Here is a 27607-nt window from a genome sequence, read left to right as displayed (position 1 = left end):
TGGGAGGCTGAGATGGGTGGATCACGAGGTCAGGAGATCTAGACCATCCTGGCTAACACGGTGAAATCCCGTCTCTACTAAAAAAATACAAAAAACTAGCCGGGCGAGGTGGCGGGCGCCTGTAGTCCCAGCTACTCAGGAGGCTGAGGCAGGAGAATGGCGTAAACCCGGGAGGCGGAGCTTGCAGTAAGCTGAGATCTGGCCACTGCACTCCAGCTTGGGTGACAGAGCGAGACCCTGTGTCAAAAAAAAAAAAAAAAATCGCGTTTTAAAACTTTCTAAATAAAATCTTGGCAAATCCAATCCAATGATATATTAGAAGGATAATACATCATAAACAAGTGGGGTTTATCCCCAAATACAGGGTTGGTTTGACATTAAAACATCAGTTATTCACCACATTAAAAAACTAAAAGAGAAGAACCATATGATCATCTCAGTAGATAGAGGCATTTGATAAAACACAACATTCATTCCTGATTTAAAAATAAAAACTCATCTCAGTAACCAAAGAATACAAGGGAACGTCATCAGCATGATAAAGGGCATCTCTGATAAACCTACAACTAACATGTGTCATGATGAAAAACTGAATACTTTCCCTGTAAGATCAGGAACGATACAGGAATGTCTCCTTTCACTATGTTAGTCAGCATTGTACTGAAGCCAGTGCAGTTAGGAAAGAAAAGAAAAGGAAAGCTACCTGAGTTGAAAGGAAGAAGTAAAACGTCTTTATTCACAATCATGATCACATAATAGGGATGGGTAAAATCCAACCTGTGGGGCAGCTTGTTATTTTTGCAAATAAAGTTTTATTGGAATGCAGCTGTGTTTTTTTAACATACGTACTGTCTATGGCTGGTCTCATACTACAATAGCAGAGTTGATTGGCTGTGACAGAGACCATTTTGTCACAAGTTTAAAATATTTACTATGTTTAGTAAGATAACAGTTTGAAAATGAAAAGGTTTGACTACCTTTGGTGTATGTAAAAAAGCTGATTGAATCGAATCTCAATTTTAAAAGTTCATAAGCTACCCAGATTGGAAAAGACAGTTCACCAAAGAAGTTACACAGGTGGTAAATAAGCACATACAGGATGCTCAACATTATTAGTCTTTAGAGTAATGCATATTAAAACCATAATAATATGCATAATACATACCCATCAGAATGGCTAAAATTTCAAAATTAAAAAAACAGCAATAATAACAGCTTGTGATGATACAGAACAATAGGAAATGTCATATACTGCTGGTTGGAATGGAAAATCAATACAAATACTTTGGAAAACAATTTAGCAGTTTCTTAACAAAGAAATACAAAGGGACAGGAAGAGACTTTTTATGGATGATGAACATGTTAACTCTCTTGATTATGGTGATGGTTTCACATGTGCATACGATTGTGTATTTTACATACATGCAGTCTACCATATATCAGTTATACCTCACTGAAGCTATCAACTGCTGGAACAAACATCTAAGACACTAGGTGGGACACAGAGACAGAGAAGGGTAAAAATGATGCAGGATAAAGCTAAAGGATTCAGATCTCTAACCTTATAGCAATGAGAAGTAGTAGCTGAGTTATAAGCAAAGGAGTAACATGATCAGATCCGAAGTCTTAAAAATATATCATTATGAATGCAGAGTAGACCACGGTTTTAGAGGTGAGCTATTCGAGAAAACAGTTCTAAGATTCCTAAGATTTCCACAGCATTCCAGGTGGAGAAAAAATGGTAACCTGACATTGGGGGAAGGAATAGGAGAGAAACAGAGTCAATAAAAAGACTGGGAGTGCCACTGACAATGAGAAAAGTACAGTGGAGTTAACATAGCTCTTTGGTGTAGAGTATAAGTTAGTTCTCTTTCTATTTTAACACTGAGCATATTTCTGAGATGAGCTTCACTATCACACATCAGTTCTCAGCAATGTATACACACATTACTGCAGGATACATCAAAAGGCTTTGCATTTATGCAATGGTCCTACCTTTACACTCCATTCCAAGTTGTTCAATCAGCAACAAAAAATTCTCATAAGTAGAGTGAGATAACTCACAATCCTCTGAGGTCGTTTCAGATGGCCCCACTGAGTCAGCAAAGTCAGCCTCAGGATGTACTTGGCTTTTGACCTATAAGATAAATAACACTGTTTCAAAATGTCCTCAAAAGATTTATAGCGTATGCTAAATGTACAGAAGTGGTATTTCTCCATTTTTTTTTAATGAGCAAAAACACAGGCACTTCTTTAAAGCAACAGATTGCTCTTAAAAGGTACTGTTATCAACAGCTACTGTTTCTTAATCACTTTTTCTAAGCAAACAGCTTTAGAACAAAACATCCTTTTTTATTTTACCTTTTAGAATGTGTTTTTTTTCAACATAATATTTTAGATCATTTACTTTTTTACAATACCTTGTTCTTTTCATTAGATGTTTTATCTGCAGGCCTGGAAAAAGAAAAAATTCCTTTTAGAAAAATAGCAAAGATGTAAAATACAAAGAATAATACTATTGTTTTATCATATAAAATATCTGCATTTGTATTACTTCTATTCATCAAGTGTACAGGTAAATTTTTTTACAGGTAATGTAAAATACAGCAATCTTCTACAACAGACATTAAACTATAAACAGAAACAGTAACATTAAGGGATAAAGAAATTTACTACTAATAATATCATTACAAAGAATTAAATTTAGGTCAAGATTTCTGATAGTAAAACCAAAAGAAAAAAAGGTGTTACCTGCATTATGTGATAAAAATAAATATACTAGGGTCTTCTCATTGTTGTCCTTTTCAATAAAAACAAGCTTTTATGGGCACTAAAACCTATTTGGAAAATATTACTCACATTCTTATATAAGGGAAACCCCTTTTTAATGATGATATTAGTTAGCTTTTTCTTGACTTACTATGCAGGTACTATGCATCATTCTGAGTACTGTCCATGTGTCAAACTCATATAATCCTCATAACAATTCTGTGAGGTCAGTAACACATTAAGTATTTTATAAAGAAAGAAAATAGGCACAGAAGGGCCATGTGACTTTCCTCAGCCCATACAGCTGGCCAGTAGCAGACGCAGCACTCAAACCCAACAATTCTGCCCCAAAAACATGTGTTTCATGATATGCTGTGAAGGTAATATTTATTTTCAAGTGTTTTAAAGAGAGACGATAGCAGATGAAACCACATTGTCATTCCATTTCTGACTACAACTATAAATAATAATTTCAGAATCTTGCAATTTTTTTCTAATAAAACAACTTCATACAGAGGCAAGTTCAGAAACCTACTTTCAAAAAACTAAAAAGTATTTTTAATGAAATCCAACAACAGGTGTTCATTCATGTATTCACCCATTCATTCATCCATTCAACAAATAAATACTCATTGAGCACACAATACATGCTGATGGCAATGTTGGTCCAGGGGAACATGGTTTTGATACTTTAGAACTTTATAATCCATTGTGGGTCAACTTGATTAAATATTTTTTTAAAAAACTTTATAGGCCAGGCACAATGGCTCACGCCTGTAATCCCAGCACTTTGGGAGGCTGAGGCGGGTGGATCATGAGGTCACGAGTTCAAGATCAGCCTGGCCAAGATGGTGAAACCTCGTCTCTACTAAAAATACAAAAATTAGCCAGGCGTGGTGGCAGGCATCTGCAATCCTAGCTACTCAGGAGACTGAGGCAGGAGAATTGCTTGAACCTGGAAGGCAGAGGTTGCAGTGAGCCGAGATCGCACCACTGCACTCTAGCCTAGGTGACAGAGCAAGACTCTGTCACCAAAAAAAAAAAAAAAAAATCACTTTATAATCCAGAAGTAATAATCTGTGATAGATTGTCAACAGCAAGCTTTTCTAAAGTACTTGAACAAAATCTTCCCCTTCTCCTCAGAATCTAAACAACTATAAAGTTGATACACCTGACATTTTAGAGTACCTTAGCAGATCATACCTATTCATCAAGGGATGTTTAAATTCTATTCAGTATGGCCTAAGTGTTTGCATGTTTATTACCTCACAATTTAAAATAATCTGCATATGATAGTTTAAATTTTCAGTCACCATTTATATGTTCAGTTACACTAATATTTACATTTCTGAACCAATGGTGAAGGAACAAACTCTTACCATAAAACTCTACATGAATAAATACTCTAAGGACAATTAGTTTGCTAAAAATCTATAAAAGATAATGAATCAAGTTTTCAAACACTTAGACATACAAACAAAATTAAATCTCATAAACATGTTCTTCTTGTCCATATCGTTCCCAGCAGCATACAAATACACTCCAAAAGCTTCTATTTTAAAATAAAAAAGAAAGAAAATTCCCTTGAATCCCACATTCTTCTTCAGTTATCACTCATTTCTCTATTGCCTTTCCCAATAATGGTTCCCTCAAAGGGTGTCTATGCTTATCCACTACAGTCAGGGTTCCATGGCAATTATTTATTCAAACTGCTCCTTGTCAAAGTCACCAGCCCTCATCATAATCGGTCTTTCAACATTGATATAGTTGAGTATTCTCTAGCTTTGGCAGACTACACTATTCTATTTCCAGGAAAAATAATGACTGCGAATGTTCCTTCTCAGAGAAATAAAGAACTTATACATTTTAACTTATTTCATCCTCATCTATTTCACTTAAACTGCTGTCATCATCTCCTTGTAGCAGACCACGAGTTACTAAATTAGCCTTCTCAAACACTGGTGTAATCACAGACTATTTTGAGGTCCATTTTTTATTTTCATTTTTCTTTACTTCCTTGATATGTAACACAGTACCAGAAGTTAAAAAAATATATAAAAAGCCAATGTTTTTTAATAATTCTACTGATAACGAATAAAAAAACAATTTTGTAAAATTCCAACTCTTCCCCATCTCAATTCATTAATTTAAAAAACACAGTTGGGGGGGCGCACCCAAGATGGCCGAATAGGAACAGCTCCAGCCTCCAGCTCCCAGCGTGAGTGACACAGAAGACAGGTGATTTCTGCATTTTCAACTGAGGTACTGGGTTCATCTCACTGGGGAGTGCCGGACATTCGGTGCTGGTCAGCTGGTGCAGCCCAAGCAGTGAGAGCTGAAGCAGGGTGAGGCATCGCCTCACCTGGGAAGCACAAAGTGGAAGGGAATCCCTTTTCCTAGCCAAGGGAAACTGAGACACACAACACCTGGAAAATCGGGTAACTCACACCCTAATACTATGCTTTACCAAGGGTCTTAGCAAACGGCACACCAAGAGATTATATCCCACACCTGGCCCGGAGGGTCCCATGCCCACGGAGCCTCCCTCATTGCTAGCACAGCAGTCTGAGATTTAACTGTAAGGTGGCAGTGAGGCTGGGGGAGGGGTGCCCGCCATTGCTGAGGCTTAAGTAGGTAAACAAAGCCACCAGGAAGCTCGAATTGGGTGGAGCCCACCGCAGCTCAAAGAGGCTGGCCTGCCTCTGTAGACTCCTCCTCTGGGGACAGAGCATAGCTAAACAAAAAGCAGCAGAAACCTCAGCAGAGGTAAATGCCCCTGTCTGATAGCTTTGAAGAGAGCAGTGGATCTCCCAGCACGGAGGTTGAGATCTGAGAATGCACAGACTGCCTGCTCAAGTGGGTCCCTGACTCCTGAGTAGCCTAACTGGGAGACGTCCCCCACTAGGTGCACACCGACACCTCACACATCACACGGCATGGGATACCCCTGAGACGAAGCTTCCAGAACAAGAATCAGACAGCAACACTCGCTGTGCAGCAATATTCTGTCTTCTGCAGCCTCTGCAGATGATACCCTGGAAAACAGGGTCTGGAGTGGACTTCAAGCAAACTCCAACAGACCTACAGCTGAGGGTCCTGACTGTTAGAAGGAAAACTAACAAACAGAAAGGAAACCCACACCAAAAACCCATCTGTACGTCACCATCATCAAAGACCAAAGGCAGATAAAACCACAAAGATGGGGAAAAAGCAGTGCAGAAGAGCTGGAAATTCAAAAATTCAGAGCACGTGTCCCCCTCCAAAGGAACGCAGCTCATCACCAGCAACGGAACAAAGCTGGATGGAGAATGACTTTGACGAGTTGAGAGAAGAAGGCTTCAGTTGATCAAACTTCTCAGAGCTAAAGGAGGAACTACGTAACCAGCGCAAAGAAACTAAAAACCTTGAAAAAAGAATGGATGAATGGATATCTAGAATAATCAATGCAGAGAAGACCTTAAAAGAATAATAGAGATGAAAACCATAACACGAGAACTATGTGACAAATGCGCAAGCTTCAGTAACTGATTCGATCAACTGGAAGAAAGAGTATCAGTGATTGAAGATCAAATGAATGAAATGAAGCAAGAAGAGAAGTGTGGAGAAAGAAACAGTAAAAAGAAATGAACAAAGCCTCCAAGAAGTATGGGATTATGTGAAAAGACCAAATCTACGTCTGATTGGTGTGCCTGAAAGTGATGGCGAAAACGGAACCAAGTTGGAAAACACTCTGCAGGATATCATCCAGGAGAACTTCCCCAAACTAGTAAGGCTGGCCAACATCCAAATTCAGGAAATACAGAGAATGCCATAAAGATACTCCTCGAGAAGAGCAACTCCAAGACACATAATTGTCAGATTCACCAAAGTTGAAATGAAGGAAAAGATGTTAAGGGCAGCCAGAGAGAAAGGTTGGGCTATACACAAAGGGAAGCCCGTCAGACTAACAGCAGATCTCTTGGCAGAAACTCTCCAAGCCAGAAGAGTGTGGGGGCCAATATTCAACATTCTTCAACAAAAGAATTTTCAACCCAGAATTTCATATCCAGCCAAACTAAGTTTCATAAGTGAAGGAGAAATAAAATCCTTTACAGACAAGCAAATGCTTAGAGATTTTGTCACCACCAGGCCTGCCCTACAAGAGATCCTGAAGGAAGCACTAAACATGGAAAGGAACAACAGGTACCAGCCATTGCAAAAACATGTCAAAATGTAAAGTCCATCGATGCTACGAAGAAACTGCATCAACTAGCGAGCAAAATAACCAGTTAATATCATAATGACAGGATCAAGTTCACACATAACAATATTAACCTTAGATGTAAATGGACTAAATGGTCCAATTAAAAGACACAGACTGGCAAACTGGATAAAGAGTCAAGACCCATCACTTTGCTGTATTCAGGAGACCCATCTCACATGCAGAGACACACATAGGCAAAAATAAAGGGATGGAGGAAGATCTACCAAGCAAATGGAAAACAAAAAAAATCAGGGGTTGCAATCCTAGTCTCTGATAAAACAGACTTTAAACCATCAAAGATCAAAAGAGACAAAGAAGGCCATTACATAATGGTAAAGGGATCAATTCATCGGGAAGAGCTAATATCCTAAATATATATGCACCCAATAGAGGAGCACCCAGATTCATAAAGCAAGTACTTAAGAGACTTACAAAGAGACTTAGACTCCCATACAATAATAATGGGAGACTTTAACACCCCACTGTCAACATTAGACAGATCAATGAGACAGAAAGTTAACAAGGATATCCAGGAATTGAACTCAACTCTGCACCAAGCGGACCTAATAGATATCTACAGAACTCTCCACCCCAAATCAACAGAATATACATTCTTCTCAGCACCACATCGCACTTATTCCAAAATTGACCACATAATTGGAAGTAAAGCACTCCTCAGCAAATGTACAAGAACAGAAATTGTAACAAACTGTCTCTCAGACCACAGTGCAATCAAACTAGAACTCAGGACTAAGAAACTCAATCAAAACCACTCAACTACATGGAAACTGAACAACCTGCTCCTGAATGACTACTGGGTACACGATGAATGAAGGCAGAAATAAAGATGTTATTTGAAACCAATGAGAACAAAGATACAACATACCAGAATCCCCAGGGCACATTTAAAGCAGTGTGCAGAGGGAAATTTATAGCACTAAATGCCCACAAGAGAAAGCTGGAAAGATCTAAAATTGACACTCTAGCAACACAATTAAAAGAACTAGAGAAGCAAGAGCAAACGCATTCAAAAGCTAGCAGAAGGCAAGAAATAACTAAGATCAGAGCAGAACTGAAGGAGACAGACACACAAAACACCCTCCAAAAAATCAATGAATCCAGGAGTTGGTTTTTGAAAAGATCAACAAAATTGATAGACTGCTAGCAAGACTAATAAAGAAGAAAAGAGAGAAGAATCAAATAGATGCAATAAACAATGATAAAGGGGATATCACCACTGACCCCACAGAAATACGAACTACCATCAGAGAATACTATAAACACCTCTATGTAAATAAACTAGAAAATCTAGAAGAAAAGGATAATTTCCTGGACACTTACACTCTCCCAAGACTAAACCAGGAAGAAGTTGAATCCCTGAATAGACCAATAGCAGGCTCTGAAATTGAGGCAATAATTAATAGCCTACCAACCAAAAAAAGTCCAGGACCAGATGGATTCACAGCTGATTTCTACCAGAGGTACAAGGAGGAGCTGGTACCATTCCTTCTGAAACTATTCCAATCAATAGAAAAAGAGGGAATCCTCCCTAACTCATTTTATGAGGCCAACATCATCCTGATACCAAAGCCTGGCAGAGACACAACAAAAAAAGAGAATTTTAGACAAATATCCCTGATGAACATCGATACAAAAATCCTCAATAAAATACTGGCAAACCGAATCCAGCGGCACATCAAAAAGCTTATCCACCATGATCAAGTGGGCTTCATCCCTGGGATGCAAGGTTGGTTCAACATATGCAAATCAATAAACATAATCCAGCATATAAACAGAACCAAAGACAAAAACCACATGATTATCTCAATAGATGCAGAAAAGGCCTTTGACAAAATTCAACAGCCCTTCATGCTAAAAACTCTTAATAAACTCGGTATTGCTGGAACGTATCTCAAAATAATAAGAGCTATTTATGACAAACCCACAGCCAATATCATACTGAATGGGCAAAAACTGGAAGCATTCACTTTGAAAACTGGCACAAGACAGGGATGCCCTCTCTCACCACTCCTATTCAACATAGCGTTGGAAGTTCTGGCTAGGGCAATCAGGCAAGAGAAAGAAATCAAGGGTATTCAGTTAGGAAAAGAAGAAGTCAAACTGTCCCTCTTTGCAGATGACATGATTGTATATTTAGAAAACCCCATCATCTCAGCCCAAAATCTCCTTAAGCTGATAAGCAACTTCAGCAAAGTCTCAGGATACAAAATCAATGTGCAAAAATCACAAACATTCTTATACACCAGTAACAGACAAACACAGAGTCAAATCATGAATGAACTTCCATTCACAATTGCTTCAAAGAGAATAAAATACCTAGGAATCCAACTTACAAGGGATGTGAAGGACCTCTTCAAGGAGAACTACAAACCACTGCTCAGTGAAATAAAAGAGGACACAAACAAATGGAAGAACATACCATGCTCATGGATAGGAAGAATCAATATCATGAAAATGGCCAAACTGCCCAAGGTAATTTACAGATTCAATGCTATCCCCATCAAGCTACCAATGAGTTTCTTCACTGAATTGGAAAAACCTGCTTTAAAGTTCATATGGAACCAAAAAAGAGCCCACATCGCCAAGACAATCCTAAGTCAAAAGAACAAAGCTGGAGGCATCATGCTACCTGACTTCAAACTATACTATAAGGCTACAGTAACCAAAACAGCACGGTACTGGTAAGAAAACAGAGATATAGACCAATGGAACAGAACAGAGTCCTCAGAAATAATACCACACATCTACAGCCATCTGATCTTTGACAAAGCTGAGAAAAACAAGAAATGGGGAAAGGATTCCCTATTTAATAAATGGTGCTGGGAAAATTGGCTAGCCATAAGTAGAAAGCTGAAACTGGATCCTTTCCTTACTCCTTATACGAAAATTAATTCAAGATGGATTAGAGACTTAAATGTTAGACCTAATACCATAAAAAACCCTAAAAGAAAACCTAGGTAATACCATTCAGGACATAGGCATGGGCAAGGACTTCATGTCTAAAACACCAAGAGCAACGGCAACAAAAGCCAAAATTGACAAATGGGATCTAATTAAACTACAGAGCTTCTGCACAGCAAAAGAAACTACCATCAGAGTGAACAGGCAACCTACAGAATGGGAGAAAATTTTTGCAATCTACTCATCTGACAAAGGGCTAATATCCAGAACCTACAAAGAACCCAAACAAATTTACAAGAAAAAAACAAACAACCCCATCAAAAAGTGGGCAAAGGATATGAACAGACATTTCTCAAAAGAAGACATGCATACAGCCAACAGACACATGAAAAAATGCTCATCATCACTGGCCATCAGAGAAATGCAAATCAAAACCACAATGAGATACCATCTTACACCAGTTAGAATGGCAATCATTAAAAAGTCAGGAAACAACAGGTGCTGGAGAGGATGTGGAGAAATAGGAACACTTTTACACTGTTGGTGGGACTGTAAACTAGTTCAACCATTATGGAAAACAGTATGGCGATTCCTCAAGGATCTAGAACTAGAAGTACCATATGACCCAGCCATCCCATTACTGGGTATATACCCAAAGGATTATAAATCATGCTACTATAAAGACACATGCACACGTATGTTCATTGCGGCACTATTCACAATAGCAAAGACTTGGAATCAACCCAAATGTCCATCAGTGACAGACTGGATTAAGAAAATGTGGCACGTATACACCATGGAATACTATGCAGCCATAAAAAAGGATGAGTTTGTGTCCTTTGTAGGGACATGGATGCAGCTGGAAACCATCATTCTCAGCAAACTATTGCAAGAACAGAAAACCAAATACCGCATGTTCTCACTCATAGGTGGGAATTGAACAATGAGATCACTTGGACACAGGAAGGGGAGCATCACACACCGGGTCCTATTGTGGGGAGGGGGTGGGGGGGAAGGATAGCATTAGGAGATACCTAATGTAAATGACGAGTTAATGGGTACAGCGCACCAATATGGCACATGTATACATATGTAACAAACCTGTACATTGTGCACATGTACCCTAGAACTTAAAGTATTAAAAAAAACACAGTTATGAATTACTAACATATAAAGAAATATATATTTCCTGCCTCAAAAACCATGTAATATGCAATTATGATACAATGTGTAGTTTAAGAGTTGATATATGAAAAGTTATATTTTAACACAAGGAAGGCATTACAGAAGAGGCAAAATATAAGAGGAGTTTACCAGGGAATAACAGAGAAAACTACTGCACTTGGAGAGTGGAATGAGAGCACAAAGATTAGTCCCATGGAGTCTAGGTGTTTCCTAGGAACTTGAATGGAAAAGTGTAAAACACAAGGAAAGTAAGAATGGAAGATGAATGCTACATTAAAAAGCTGGAGTCAGCTGGGCGCGGTGGCTCATGCCTGTAATCCTAGCACTTTGGGAGGCTGAGGCAGGTGGATCATGAGGTCAATAGATCAAGACCATCCTGGCCAACATGGTGAAATCCCGTCTCTACTAAAAATACAAAAATTAGCTGGGCTTGGTGGCACGCCTGTAGTTCCAGCTGCTCAGGAGGCTGAGGCAGGAGAATTGCTTGAACCCGGGAGCCAGAGGTTGCAGTGAGCTGAGATCGCCACCACACTCCAGCCCTGCGAAAGAGTGAGACTCCATCACAGAGGGAAAAAAAAAAAAACCTGGAGTCCACTGGACACAGGCAATGACTCTTACACATGAAACTCATATTTAGATCTGTGCTATGTTTTGGGTTTTGTTTTTTAAATATAATAATGTTTAAACAGTTTAAACAAAGTTTTAAAAATAACAGGCACATATTACATGAAAGAAATCAGGAAAATGTCTTGGGAAGAAAAAAATCTTACTGTTAAAATTCCTAAATGTTATTATAGTCATTATATATAGTTCAAAAATAGCAATATTCTGATTAGTTATAAAAGTTTGTTTGAAAATAAAATAATTTGACAAATTTCCTACATGTTTAGTCTAGTATTTAGTCTTAATATAAAAAGCTGGATTTGTCAGCAGAACATTGTAATTTTTTTAATGAAGTAAACACACATTATATCACTATCATTGCATGGAACAGAATGTGAACCAAAAAAAAGATTAAGGAATAAAAAAAGAGTATTGCTATCGTATAACTACATACATTAACAAAGAGACAAACATTTCCCACTGGAGATTATGTTAGGAGTTTAGCAGAAGTCTCTGAAAATAAAAACTGAAACAAAACTAATAATTGCTTTTTGTTTGTTTTTAACTATGTACAGAATTCTTCTGGTTGAGATTAAGCATCAAAAAAAAAAACCAAAAAAAAAAAAAACGGATCTTCCTGAGAGCAATTATTAAACAATTCCTCTTGACCCACACTTCTAAATTAAGTCTACAGTTCTGGAATATGAAATCATTTTCATTTTAAACATAGTTGATGGAAGGCAACTTTTAAACAGAAAACTGCAGTTTAAAGTTGCCTCAAACTTAGGAAAGAACTGACCTGTAGCCATGGTAGTAACAAGCAACCACCCACAGCCAGTTGTAAATACAGTCAATCAATCAGTGACCATTGGCCTCTCTCACCAACCAGTATCAATGTGGGCCACTTGCTTCTGAAAGACAGCCAATCAAACACAAACTCACTCCAATCCACAAGCCTGGGAGTGTTAACCAACCCACAGCAGCCTTGCTCGGACAGCCATGTTTCTCCAGATGATGTCAACCCTCTTATGCCGTTGAGAGTCCGCCAATCCTTCAAGTCTGCTCCTCCCACAACCCTATGTAAGATCAACAGCTGCTCGGTCAGAATACAGAGTGCCTGATGAGCATAGCTCTCTTCTAGAAAGCTATACATTCCAACTTGGTCTTTTAACTTCAAATACTGAAGGTTCATAATCACTTGGAAACAATCTTTAAGTCCATCAAATTTACCACCCTTATATTTAATTTTCTTTATAAATTACCAGTGAAATTTGTAACTCCTTTGATCCATTTTATCGTAAGTAAAACTATCATGATTATTAGTAAAAGTATAGTGAGTAACCACAATATTGAGCTTTTCTCTCTAAATGGAAAACTATTAACATAAAGAATGTAGCTTATTATGAAGAGCCAAAAAATCCAAAAATGCATATAATTGCTAGGCAAAAGTGTTAGAATGAGCCAATGTCAAATCTTTTTTTTTCTTTTTTTTACGTGAGAAACAGTCTAATGTTTAAAACAATATGCTGAAGGGTAAACTCCACTTGCTCATATAATAAATATTTATTGAGTAGAAACTTATTGCAAGTTAGGCCCTACTCCTACTGATGGGAGTGAAATAAACACAATAACAGTACATAGATTAGGCAAAATATACAATGTTAGGGGAGAAAAACTAAAGCAGGAAAATGAAATGTTTACAGGTTTGAGAGGAGGGGTGGTGGGAATTTTAGGATGGCCAGAAAAGTCCTTACTGAGAAAGTGGCTTTGAAGTAAAGAACTGAAGGAATGGAAAGAGAAAGCCAGGAGGCTAGCTGAGGAAAAGGCATCCCAGACACACACAGGGAACTGCCCAGTACAGACGTGTGCCTGGAGTTTTTACGCAATAGTGATATAGATAAGGAAGAGCAAGAAGTTCAGCATGGCTGAAGCAGAGAAAAGGGAATAAGAAACAGAAGTTTAAGTGCGAGAGGTAATGGGGCATATTGTGTGTTGCCTTCTAGGTATGAGGAGGAACCCTGACACATACTCGGAGTGAAATAAGAGGCAATCAGATGGGTCTGAGCAGAGGAACAACATCATCTGACTTAGGTTTTAAATACGGCCACTGAGTTAAGGATTGATGAAAAGAGGATTCTTTTAAAAAACAGAAAGACCAATTAACAGTCTATTACACTCATCTAGATAGCAGATGGTGGTGGCTTGGACATGAAAGCTATGACTGGCTTCTGGATATATTCTTAAGGTACTCCTGACAAGATCTGCTGATAGACTAGATGTGAGGTGTCAGAGAGGTGAGTCAAGGATGACACCTTGGTTTCTAGCAGAGCAATTGCAAGAGTTACCATTAATGCAAATAGGAGACTATGAGAGGGGTAGGTATGAGAAAGAAAAAATCGGTACTCCAATCTTGGGCCTGGTAAGTTTGTGATACCCAACAGTTCATGACCAACCAAACAGAGATGTCAAGTACGTAGGTTGGTATAGAAGTCTGGAATTAAGGAGAGAGATCTAGGCTGCAGACGCGCATTTGAAAATCATTAGCACACACAAGGTAGTAAAAGTCGTGAGAGGAAAGTCATGAGTCCTGGGACATATCAATGTGTAAAAGGTGGGATATGAGAATAAAGCAAAACAGACTACGACAGATGAAATAGAAAGGCAGGAAGAAAAGCCAGGAGAGCGAGTGAGATCCTGAAAGCCAAGTGAAGATACTGTTATGGAGAAGAGAGTTTTCCATTGGATCCAATATTGTTGACAGGTTAAATAAAATGAGATCTAAGGAAACAATGTCTAGATTTACAAATCAGTGGTAAATTTGAGAACAACAATCTTGGAAGAGTGGTGGGAGTGAAAATTACTGGTGTCTGCTCAAGAGTGAATGGACAGGAAATCTGAATCCACGAGTATAAACCATTCTTTCAAGGCCAACATACCTAGGGGCATGACTGTAGATGATCTAATTTTCTTCTTGTTTAGCTGTATTTTTCAATTCTTATATAACTATATACTATATTTTTACCCTTTAAAAGTTTTTAAAATTATATCTATATGACATTTTTGAAATGCCAGATGAAGGTATTAAATAACAAATTCATTAACTCATAAAACCAAAAAGCCTCTTGAACATTACTAGATTATATAAGCTGATTATCATTTTGCTCCTGCTTACACATAAAGACCAAGGAAGACTAAAAGTTTCAGAAGAAGTATTTCTTGCTTAATAAAAAGCATCTAATTCTAGAATATTTTATACTCATCAAATATACAAAATAATAGTCAAAATATGGAATTCTATAATAAGAATAAAAGGGGACGAGTGCAGAAAATAATCTTATTTTGTAAACCAAATTTGTTGAAATTATATGAAGCCACTGTTGAAAAATATGGTGTGTTTTCTACTGAAATACATTATCTTTTAACAGGAAGGATAATGGCAAGCATGTAGGGTACCTTTAAAAAGAGGATTCACTGCATAACAGCACCTTGGTTTTAGCCCAAGGATCAGCAAATTGGTGCTTGTAAGCCAAATCCAGCCCACTGCCTGTTTTCATAAGGAAATTTCCTTGAAACACAGCCACACTTATTCACTTTACAATTCACAAAGCTTAAAATATTTACTAACTGGCTCTTTACAAAAAGAGCCGTCCAACTCTTGGTTCAGTAGATCTGAGATCCTCTGATATATTTTAGTAAGTTTTACCCAATATATTGAAATGCTTATACGGAATATGAATCCCCATGTGCAATCTCTTGGCAATATTCAAGTTAATTTGAGGATCTGGTATTTCAGCACTCACACATTGAGAACAAAAAACAAAAAATGTAATAACTAGCAATTCTGTTGCACACAAGGTACAGTGTCAATGTAGCATGTAGCTAGCTGCTTCTTATAACTCAGCAGATATTACAAGAATTCCAACAAAACTGGCTTAAGATGTGTCATCAAACTAAAGTCTTTAAATATACTTTAATTTTGAAATAATCAGTACAGTCCAGGTCTAACAACTTCATTTATCAAAATGATTGCATACTACATTATTTTCTGGGAATGACAACTATACTATTTCTTTATTGCTAAGGATTTAGGCTATCTCCAACTTTTTGATATTACAATGCTATAATAAATATCCTTATACATAAGTATATATGTAACATATATAAATATCCTTAACATATCATATATACTTAATATTATATATATTTAACATATTAACCTATTGTATATTATATATTATATTGTATATTATATACTACATGTAATAAATGTCCTTAACAAATATGTGTATGTGTTTACACAAGTCATATTTTCCTGTAGGATCTCGTCCCAAAAGTGAAGTTGTTAGGTTAAAGAAGTGACATATTTGAAATTTTGATACATGCTACTAAATTACCCTGGAAAAAGGATTCATCAATTTCATTTAACAGCAGTGTATGAAAATGCCATCTTCACATTTGACAATATTTCCTATTTTTTAAGTAAAATATCAATATGATTGGAAAATATGGTATTTCATTGTTCATTTACATTTTTCTGATAACCAAGGAAGGCTTAATATCCTAGTAAAAGTATAAAATTTGTTCATCATGAATATTAGCCCAAATTTGGATTCATTTCATAGCACATAATTGTCTCCTGTTTTTGTTGTTGTTGTTGTTGTTGTTGTTGTTGTTGTTTTGAGATGGAGTTTCACTCTTTTGCCCAGGCTGGAGTGCAATGGCGTGATCACAGCTCACTGCAACCTCCACCTCCTGAGTTAAAGCAATTCCCCTGCCTCAGGCTCCTAAGTAGCTGGGATTACAGGCATGCACCACTACACTTGGCTAATTTTGTATTTTTGTTAGAGGTGGGGTTTCATCATGTTGGTCAGGCTGGTCTTGAACTCCTGACCTCAGATGATTCACCTGCCTTGGCCTCCCAAAGTGCTGGGATGACAGGTGTGAGCCATCGCGCCTGGCCAAATGTCTCCTGTTAAATGTTGCTATAGGCTTACCTGTCATGCCCTTTCTTCTTCTTCCTAGGAAACTGCTGATTTAGTCCATCATCATTATTGCCAGCAGCAGCACCATGAGCTGGGTTTCCTGATAATTCTGTGCTATTACTTCTCTGCTTTTCCACTTCTTCTTCAACCTTGAGTGAGAGTTTGATGTTAAGGACAAGTGTTACTGCTTTATTCAATGCAAATAACTTTTTTCTGTTTTCATTGATTTCATCACTTGACTCAGTTTAATTATCATAATTTTAGTCATTAAAATATTTGGTGTTTAATTTGATCATATCTGGAACTATCATCATATAATTGTAATTGTTATAATTTTATCATCAACATTTTTGTAAAGTTGGCTTCATTTCTGTTTCAATGAATGAGACAGAATTTTCCAAAATTTAAACAAGGGCCCTTCTTAATTTTGTGCTTTTATTCCCAACCACCCTGCACTATGTATTATGAATTTTTACCTCATTTGACTGGCACAAATACAGAAATAAGAAGACAAAGACACAAAGCATGTCTTCTTCTGTCTTTGCCACTTGGCTTTCACATTAAACAGCCAGATTGAGAGGATACAACACTGTGGGGCTTTAGGAACAGAAAGGAAGCTTCCCCTTTTCTGCACTAAGCTATTCTTTTCTTCCACTAACTTTTGTCTTTTTTTTTTTTCATTTGAATCCTGGGATATCAAAAAGGTAAAGGAGCTTACTGAAATACAAGTCCACTGCAACACAAAAAGCAGAGTGAAACTGCTGAGTTGGTGTGGAATTCTGAAAATGAGATGCTTCCCAAATTTCACATTCAATAGCCATAAAAATCTATAGCTGGAGGATATACAGTATAAGAATCTACTTTAGCCCACTGTCTATTGATGACTGGGCTAAACCCAAAAAAGAGTAAATGATAGATCCAAGCACCTAAAGTGCCATTACCTAGCATTTTGTGGCACCAAAAGAAACGATACAATTCCATAATGCTGAATCAGACAAATTCTACAAATTAATCAGATAGGTTAAAAGTGTGACTTAGGCAAAATAATTCAATGCCTTGGCAAAGGGTGGGAGGACTGCCCAAATGAATGTAGAAGACTCAGCTGTTCACGTTAGCATCATATATTAAGTTTTCGGTGAGCATTTATGCAATTTATATGGAAAAATATATATGGCAAAACTTAATGTACTTTAATAAGCAACAAAACATAGAGGTGTGATTCAAAAGAAACAGTACAGAGTGGTTATATTAACAAATATGTTGGGCTTCTCTTCTAAGACAGCCAGACAGGAAGAGCTATGGTTTGCAGCACCAAGAGTGATCAACGCAGAAGATGGGTGATTTCTGCATTTCCAACTGAGGTAACTGGTTCACCTCACTGGGACTGGCTGGACAGTTGGTGCAGCCTACAGAAGGCAAGCCGAAGTAGGGCGGGCCATTGCCTCACCCGGAAAGCGCAAGGGGTCGGGGGATTTCCCTTTCCTAGCCAAGGGAAGCCATGACAGACAGTACATGGAAAAACAGGACACTCCTGCCCAAATACTGTGCTTTTTCAATGGTCTTAGCAAACAGCACACCAGGAGATTATATCCCGCACCTGGCACGGTGGGTCCCACACCCATGGAGGCTTGCTCACTGCTAGCACAGGAGTCTGAGATCGACCTGCCAGGCTACAGCCTGGCAGGGAAAGGGGTATCTGCCATTGCTGAGGCTTGGGTAGGTAAACAAAATAGCCGGAGAAGCTCAAACTGCGTGAAGCCCATCACAGCTCACCAAGGCCTACTGCCTCTACACTCTATCTCTGGGGGCAGGGCATAGTTGAACAAAAGGCAGCAGAAAATTCTGCAGACTTAAACCTCCCTGTCTGACAGCTCTGAACACAGCAGTGGTTCTCCGAGCATGGTGTTTGAGCTCAGAAAATGGACAGAATGCCACCTCCATAGGTCCCTGACCCCTGGATAGCCTATCTGGAAGACACCTCCCAGTAGGGGCTGACTGACACCTCATACAGGCAGGTGCCCCTCTGGGACGAAGTTTCCAGAGGAAGTATCAGGCAGCAATATTTGCTGTTCTGCAATATTTGCTGTTCTGCAGCCTCCGTTGGTGATACCCAGGCAAACAGCATCTGAAGTGGACCTCCAGTAAACTCCATCAGACCTGCAGCTCACGGAACTAACTGTTAGAAGGAAAACTAACAAACAGATAGGAATAGCATCAACATCAGCCAAAAGGACATCCACACCAAAACCCCATCTGTAGGTCACCAACATCATAGACCAAAGGTAGATAAAACCACAAAGATGGGGAGAAAGCAGAGCAGAAAAGCTGAAAATTCTAAAAACCAGACTACTTCTTCTCTGAAGGATTGCAGCTCCTCACCAGCAAAGGAACAAAGCTGGACAAAGAACGACTGACCAGCTGACAAAAGTAGCCTTCAGAAGGTCGGTAATAACAAACTTCTCCGAGCTAAAGGATGATGTTCAAACCCTTCAAGAGGAAGTTAAAAACCTTGAAAAAAGATTAGATAAATGGCTAACTAGAATAAACAGTATAGAGAAGACCTTAAATGACCTGATGGAGCTGAAAACCATGGCATGAGAACTACGTGAGGCATGCACAAGTGATTCCATCAAGTGGAAGAAAAGGTATCAGTGATTGAAGATCAGTTTAATGAAATAAAGTGAGAAGAGAAGTTTAGAGAAAAAAGAGTAACAAGAAATGAACAAAGCTCCCAAGAAATATGGGACTATGTGAAAAGACCAAATCTACGTTTGATTGGTGTACCTGAAACTGATGGGGAGAATGGAACCAAGTTGGAAAACACTCCTCAGGATATTATCCAGGAGAACTTCCCCAACCTAGCAAGGCAGGCCAACATTTAAATTCAGGAAACACAGAGACCACCACAAAGGTACTCCTCGAGAAGAGCATCCCCAAGACACATAATTCTCAGATTCACCAAGGTTGAAATGAAGGAAAAAGTGTTAAGGGCAGTCAGAGAGAGAGAGATCGGGTTACCCACAAAGGGAAGTCCATCAGACTAACTGTGGGTCCAGAAGAGAGTGGGGGCTAATATTTAACATTCTTAAAGAATTTTCGACCCAGAATTTCATATCCAGCCAAACTAAGCTTCATAAGTGAAGGATAAATAAAATCCTTTACAGACAAGCAAATGTGGAGAGATTTTGTCACCATTTTGCCTGCCTTGCCTTACAAGAGATCCTGAAGGAAGCACTAAACATGCAAAGGAACAACCTATACCAGCTACTACAAAAACATGCCAAATTGTAAAGACCATCGATGCTAGGAAGAAACTGCATCAACTAACAGGCAAAATAACCAGCTAACATCGTAATGACAGGATCAAATTCACATGTAACAATATTATCCTTAAATGTAACTGGGTTAAATGCCCCAATTAAAAGACACAGACTAGCAAATTGGATAAAGAGTCAAGACCCATCAGTGTGCTGTATTCAGGAGACTCATCTCACATGCAGAGACACACATAGGCTCAAAATAAATGGATGGAGGAAGATCTGCCAAGCAAACGCAAAGGCAAAAAGAGCAGGGGTTGCAATCCTAGTCTCTGATAAAGCAGACTTTAAACTAAAAAAGATCAAAATGGACAAAAAAAGGCCATTATATAATGGTAAAGGGATCAATTCAACAAGAAACGCTAACTACCCTACATATATATGCACCCAATATAGGAGCACCCAGATTCATAAAGCAAGTTCTTAGAGACCTACGAACAGACTTAGACTCCCACACAATAATAATGTGAGACTTTAACACCCCACTGTCAATATTAGACAGATCAATGAGACAGAAGGTTAACAAGGATATCCAAGACTTGAACTCAGCTCTGCATCAAGCATACCTAATAGACATCTACAGAACTCTCCACCCAAAATCAACAGAATATACATTCTTCTCAGCACCACATCACACTTATTCCAAAACTGACCACAGAGTTGCAAGTAAAGCACTCCTCAGCAAATGTAAAAGAACAGAAATCACAACAAACTGTCTCTCAGACCATGGTGCAATCAAATTAGAACTCGAGATTAAGAAACTCACTCCAAACCGCACAACTACATAGAATCTGAAAAATCTGCTCTTAAATGACTACTGGGTAAATAAGGATATGAAGGCAGAAATAAAGATTTTTTTTTTAAACCAACGAGAACAAAGACACAATGTAGCAGAATCTCTGGGACACATTTAAAGCAGTGTGTAGAGAGAAATTTATAGCACTAAAAGTCCACAAGAGAAAGCTGGAAAGATCTAAAATTGATACCCTAACATCACAATTAAAAGAACTAGGGAAGTAAGAGCAAACACATTCAAAAACTAGCAGAAGGCAAGAAATAACTAAGATCAGAGCAGAACTGAAGGAGACAGACACACAAAAAAAAGCCCTTCAAAAAATCAACGAATCCAGGAGCTGGTTTTTCGAAAAGATCAACAAAATTGATAGAATGCTAGCAAGACTAATGAAGAAAAGAGAGAAGAATCAAATAGACTCAATAAAAAACGATAAAGGGGATATCACCACCAATCACACAGATATACAAACTACCATCAGAGAATACTATAAACACCTCTATGCAAATAAACTAGAAAATCTAGAAGAAATGGATAAATTCCTGGACACATACACCCTCCCAAGACTAAACCAGGAGGAAGTTGAATCTCTGAATAGACCAATAAAAGGCTGTGAAATTGAGGCTATAATCAATAGCCTACCAACCAAAATAAGTCCAACACCAGATGGTTCACAGCCAAATTATACCAGAGGTACAAAGAGGAGATGGTACCAATCCTTCTGAAAGTATTCCAATCAATAGAAAAAGAGAGAATCCTCCCTAACTCATTTTATGAGGCCAGCATCATCCTGATACCAAAGCCTGGCAGTGACACAACAAAATAAAAAGATTTTTAGATCAATATTCCTGATGAATATCAATGCAAAAACCCTCAATAAGATACTGGCAAACCAAATCCAGCAGCACATTAAAAAGCTTATCTACCATGATCAAGTCGGCTTCATCCCTGGGATACAAGGCTGCTTGAACAAATGCAAATCAATAAACGTAATCCATCACATAAATAGAACCAATGACAGAAACCACAATTATCTCAAATAGATGCAGAAAAGGCCTTCGACAAAATTCAATAGCCCTTCATGCTAAAAACTCTCAATAAACTAGGTACTCATGGGACGTACCTCAAAATAATAAGAGCTAATTATGACAAGCCCACAGCCAATATCATATGGAATGGGCAAAAACTGGAAGCATTCACTTTGAAAACTGGCACAAGACAGGAATGTCCTCTATTACCACTCTTACTCAAAATAGTGTTGGAAGCTCTGGCCAGGGCATTCAAGGCAAGAGAAAGAAATAAACGGTATTCAATTAGGAAAAGAGGAAGTCAAATTCTCCCTGTTTGCAGATGAAATGATTGTATACTTACAAAACCCCATTGCCTCAGTCCACAATCTCCTTAAACTGATAAGCAAATTCAATGAAGTCTCAGGATACAAAATCAACAAGCAAAAATCACAAGCATTCCTATACACCAATAACAGACAAACAGAGAGCCAAATCATGAGTGAACTCCCATTCACAATTGCTACAAAGAGAATAAAACACCAAGGTATCCCACTTACAAAGAATGTGAAGGACCTCTTCAAGGAGAACTACAAACCACTGCCCCATGAAATAAAGGATGACACAAACAAATGGAAGAACACTCCATGCTCATGGACAGGAACAGTCAGTATTGTGAAAATGGCTATACTACTCAAGGTATTTTATAGATTCAATGCCATCCCCATCAAGCTACCAATGACTTTCTTCACAGACCTGGAAAAAACTACTCTAAAGTTCATATAGAACCACAAATGAGCCCACATTGCCAGGACAATACTAAGCAAAAAGCACAAAGCTGCAGGCATCACACTACCTGACTTCAAACTACACTGCAAGCCTACAGTAACCAAAACACCATGGTACTGCTACGAAAACAGAGATATAGACCAAAGGAACAGAACAGAGGCCTCAGAAATAACACCACACATCTACAACCATCTGATCTTTGACAAACCTGACAAAAACAAGAAATGCGGAAAGGATTCCCTGTTTCATAATGGTGCTGGGAAAACTGGCTAGCCATATGTAGAATGCTGAAACTGGATCCCTTCCTTACACCTTAGACACAAATTAATTCAAAGACTTAATTGTTAGACCTAAAACCATGAAAACCTTAGAAGAAAACCTAGGCAATACCATTCAGGACACAGGCATGGGCAAGGACTTCATGACTAAAACACAAAAAGCAATGGTAACAAAAGACAAAATAGACAAAGGGGATCTAATCAAACTAAACAGCTTCTGCACAGCAAAAGAAACTACCATCAGAGTGAACACGCAACCTACAGAACGGAAGAAAATGTGTGCAATCTACTCATCTGACAAAGGGCTTATATCCAGAGTCTACAAAGAACTTAAACAACTTTACAAGAAAAACACAACAACCCCATCAAAGAGTGGGCAAAGGATATGACAGACACTGCTCAAAAGAAGACATTTATGCAGCCAACAGACACATGAAAACATGCTCATCATCACTGGTCATCAGAGAAACGCAAATCACAACCACAATGAGATACCATCTCACACCAGTTAGAACAGCGATCATTAAAAAGTCAGGAACCAACAGGTCCCTAAGAGGATGTAGAGAAATACGAACACTTTTACATTGTTGGTGGGAGTGTAAACTAGTTCAACCATTGTGGAAGACAGTGTGACTTTCCCTCAGGGATCTAGAACTAGAAATACCATTTGACTCAACTATCCCATTACTGGGTATACACCCAAAGGATTATAAATCATGCTACTATAAGGACACACGCACACGTATGTTCATTGTGGCACTATTCACAATGGCAAAGACTTGGAACCAACCCAAATGTCCATCAATGATAGACTGGATAAAGAAAATGTGGCACATAAACACTGTGGAATACTATGCAGCCATAAAAAAGGATGAGTTCATGTCCTTTGTAGGGACATGGATGAAGCTGGAAACCATTATTCTGAGCAAACTGTCACAAGGACAGAAAACCAAACACTGCATGTTCTCACTCATAGTTGGGGTGGGGGAAAGGGGGAGGGATAGCATTAAGAGAAATACCTAATGTAAATGACAACTTAGTGGGTACAGCAATCCAACATGGGACATGTATACCCATGTCACAAACCTGCACATTGTGCACATATACCCTGCAATTTAAAGTGTAATTTAAAAAAAAAAATACATCAAGGCAGAAGAAGTGAGACAAGACGGGGAAGGGGCGGAATTGCTGGCACGAAGGAGGAATTTTACAGTGTGAGAGAGGAAAAGGAGGGGGACAGGAGGAGAGGAAAGAAAAGGGAAAGGGGAGGGGAAGGGAAGAGGAGAGGAAGTGAGAAGGAAAGGGGGAGGAGGAAGCTGGGGAGGGGCGCAGAATGGACTTTGAATCTCACACGTGACATAGCACCCTATGCAACAGACAAACTATGTCTGGAATTTCCTACCTGTAAGCAATACCATTGAACCCAGATACGGCTCTTAAGTTAATGTTCAGTCACACATGTTCCAGTCGGAGCTCTTAAATGAACTTTAAAAGACACAAGTCTAGGCCAGGAGCAGTGGCTCATGCCTGTAATAATCCCAGCACTTTGAGAGGCCGAGGCAGGTGGATCACCTGAGGTCAGGAGTTCAAGACCAATCTGGTCAACATGGCGAGATCCCTCTCTACTAAAAATACAAAAATTAGCCAGGTGTGGTGGCTCATGCCCCTAATTCCAGCTACTCAGGAGACTGAGGAACAAGTATCACTTCAACCTGGGAGGTGGAGGCTGCAGTGAGCCAAGATCGTGCCACTGCATTCCAGCCTGGGTGACAGAGAGACTCTGTCAAAAAAAAAAAAAAAAAAAAAAAAAAAAGACAAAAGTCTATTATTAGTTTGAAAAGTCTCCTTCTGGTGGTATTTTCCCCACCCTCTACATGCATAAAATTCCCCTATTGCACAATACTCTCAAAGCGCTAGGGGAGATTTAAAAGCATTACACTTACCAAGGGATACATCCAGGCACTTTCATCCTTTTGAAACAGGGTGTCGTCTGTGGTGCTGGACATCAGTGATGGCCGGGAGATCCCTGCTTTGGACTGGATGTCACATACTCTCCTTTCTTGTCCCTCCTCTCTGCTTTCTGGCTCCAAGTCCCTTCTTTCTCGTCCCAGTTCATCTTGGGGCATCTGGTGGGTTATCTCCTGAAGTTCTCCCGAGGGCTGCCTTGCAGGGGAACTAATCTGTTGTTCCTCAGGACTGATTTGATCCAAATCAAGAAATTCAAGATCTGTGCTCAGGACCCTTAAAAGCTCATCTGCATCCTCTGCATCCTCTGATTGTAAGGAAGGCTCTGACTCGCTATGTCTCTGGGATTTTTTTAAAAAGAAATAAAAGATCATGATTCCACATACAGTAAAATATATATGTTAAAGTGTATATACTTGTTGAAAAATATTTAAAGTGGTCACAATGGAATTGTAAGTTCCAACAGTTTGAGTTAAACAGATAAACCTGAAAACACGAAAGCACAATAAACAGATTCATTGGCCAGGAATATTTGCTGCAGCTCCCAGGGCTGGACACTTTTTTTTTTTTTTTTTGTAAGAGATGAGGTCTCGCTATGTTACCCGGGCTGGAATGCAGTAGCTGTTCACATTCGCGATCCTTCTGCTGATCAGCTCAGGAGTTACTTATGACCTGCTCCATTTCCGACCTGGGCCAAGTTCACCCTTCCTTAGTCAATCTGGTGGTGCCTTGCTCCCAGGAGGTCACAATACGGATGCTGAATTTAGTGTGAACACCTGATCGGCCTACCACACTATGGCCCAGAACTCCCGGGCTCAACAGATGCTCCTGCCTCAGGCTCCAGAGAAGCTGAGACTACAGGTGTTTGCGACCATGCCCACCAGATGCCTTTTGATCTCTCTTCTCAGTCATTGCTTCCTTTCTACTGTATTCCCATCTTATTGTTAGCTACATCTTATTTTTAAGTCAGTAAATGGAAAAAGCACTCAAGCTCATTGCATTTCCTTTATAGATTTTCTTGATGCCTCTCCTGGTTCTCAAGGTCACATGATATATGGCAAAATGAGTTTCACAATCCACATGCCACTTGGAAGACTGACAGAGAGACTTAGGTTGATTAAGAAACAAAGATTATGAGAAAGTTTTCCTAAACTCTATTGCTTACAAATCATCTGTTTCTATACACAATTACAGATTTAGAGAATCAAACTGTATGCTTTTCATAAGCTATTCCGAAGTGGAAAATTGGAATGGACCAGATAATTGATACAGAAAAAACAGAGTCCGTTCCAAGAAGCCCGAATAGGAACAGCTCTGGTCTGCAACTCCCAGCATGACAGACGCAGAGGACGGGGGATTTCTGCATTTCCAACTGAGGTACCTGCTTCATCTAACTGGGACTGGTTGGAAAGGGGGTGCAGCCCACGGAGGGCAAGCCAAAGCAGGATGGGGAAATGCCTCACCCAGCAAGTGTGAGGGGTCGGAGTATTTCCCTTTCCTAGCCAAGGGAAGCCGTGACAGACAGTACCTGGAAAAAATGGGACACTCCCATCCAAATACTGCACTTTTCCAATGGTCTTAGCAAACTGCACCAGCAGATTATACTCCACGACTGGTTCAGCAGGTCCCATGCCCATGGAGCCTTGCTCACTGCTAGCGCAGCAGCCTGGCAGGGAAAGGGGTGCCCACCATTGCTGAGGCTTGGGTAGGTAAATAAAGAAGCCTGGGAAGTTCAAACCGGGCAAAGCTCACCACAGCTCAGCAAGGCCTACTGACTCTAGACTCCATCTCTGGGGACAGAGCATAGCTGAACAAAAGGCAGCAGAAACTTCTGCAAACTTAAACCTCCCTGTGTGACACCTCTGAAGACAGCAGTGGTTCTCCCAGCACGGTGTTTGAGCTCACAGAATGGACAGACTGCCTCCTCAGTAGGTCCCTGACCCCCAGGTAGGCAATCTGGGAGACACCTCCAAGTAGGGGACGACTGACACCTCATACAGGCAGGTGCCCCTCTGGGACAAAGCTTCCAGAGGAAGGATCAGGCAGCAACATTTGCTGTTCTGCAATATTTGCTGTTCTGCACCCTACGCTGGTGATACCCAGACAGACAGCATCTGGAGTGGACTTTCAGTAAACTCCAACAGACCTGCAGCTCAGGGACCTGACTGTTAGAAGGAAAACTAACACACAGAAAGGAATAGCATCAACATCAACAAAAAGGACATCCATACCAAAACCCCATCTGTAGGTCACCAACATCAAAGACCAAAGGTAGATAAAACCACAAAGATGGGGAGAAACCAGAGCAGAAAAGCTGAAAATTCTAAAAACCAGACTACCTCTTGTCCTCCAAGGGATCACAGCTCATCTCCAGCAACAGAACAAAGCTGGATGGAGAATGACTTTGACGAGCTGACAGAAATAGCTTTCAGAAGGTCAGTAATAACAAACCTCTCCGAGCTAAAGGAGGATATTCGAACCCATCACGAGGAAGATAAATACCTTGAAAAAAGATTAGATGAATGGCTAACTGGGATAAACAGTGTAGAGAAGACGTTAAATGACCTGACGGAGCTGAAAACTCATGGCATGAGAACTATGTGACGCATGCACAAGCTTCAATAGCCGATTTCCTCAACTGGAAGAAAGGGTAATAGTGATTGAAGATCAACTTCATGAAATAAGGCAAGAAGAGAAGTTTAGAGAAAAAAGAGTAACAGGAAACGAATAAAGCTTCCAAGAAATATGGGACTA

General features: G+C 39.3%; 1 pseudogene across 1 annotated transcript in view; it reads right to left on the bottom strand.

The window, feature by feature from the left end:
- The window catches only part of LOC704543 (CCDC144A N-terminal pseudogene), a 119209-nt pseudogene that overhangs the window by 48366 nt on the left and 43236 nt on the right, over positions 1–27607 (bottom strand). The window contains exons 6-8 of the transcript XR_013406177.1: positions 16717–16853; positions 2421–2454; positions 1996–2137 (exon numbers count right to left, since the gene is read on the bottom strand). The product of XR_013406177.1 is annotated as a CCDC144A N-terminal pseudogene (transcript). The remainder of the gene's footprint in view (positions 1–1995; positions 2138–2420; positions 2455–16716; positions 16854–27607) is intronic.

The sequence above is a fragment of the Macaca mulatta genome, chromosome 16, assembly GCF_049350105.2.
Source record: "Macaca mulatta isolate MMU2019108-1 chromosome 16, T2T-MMU8v2.0, whole genome shotgun sequence".
In the NCBI taxonomy this organism is placed as follows: Eukaryota; Metazoa; Chordata; class Mammalia; order Primates; family Cercopithecidae; genus Macaca; species Macaca mulatta.
Note: the sequence above shows the minus strand (reverse complement) of the source record. Positions and strands in the feature narration are given on the sequence as shown.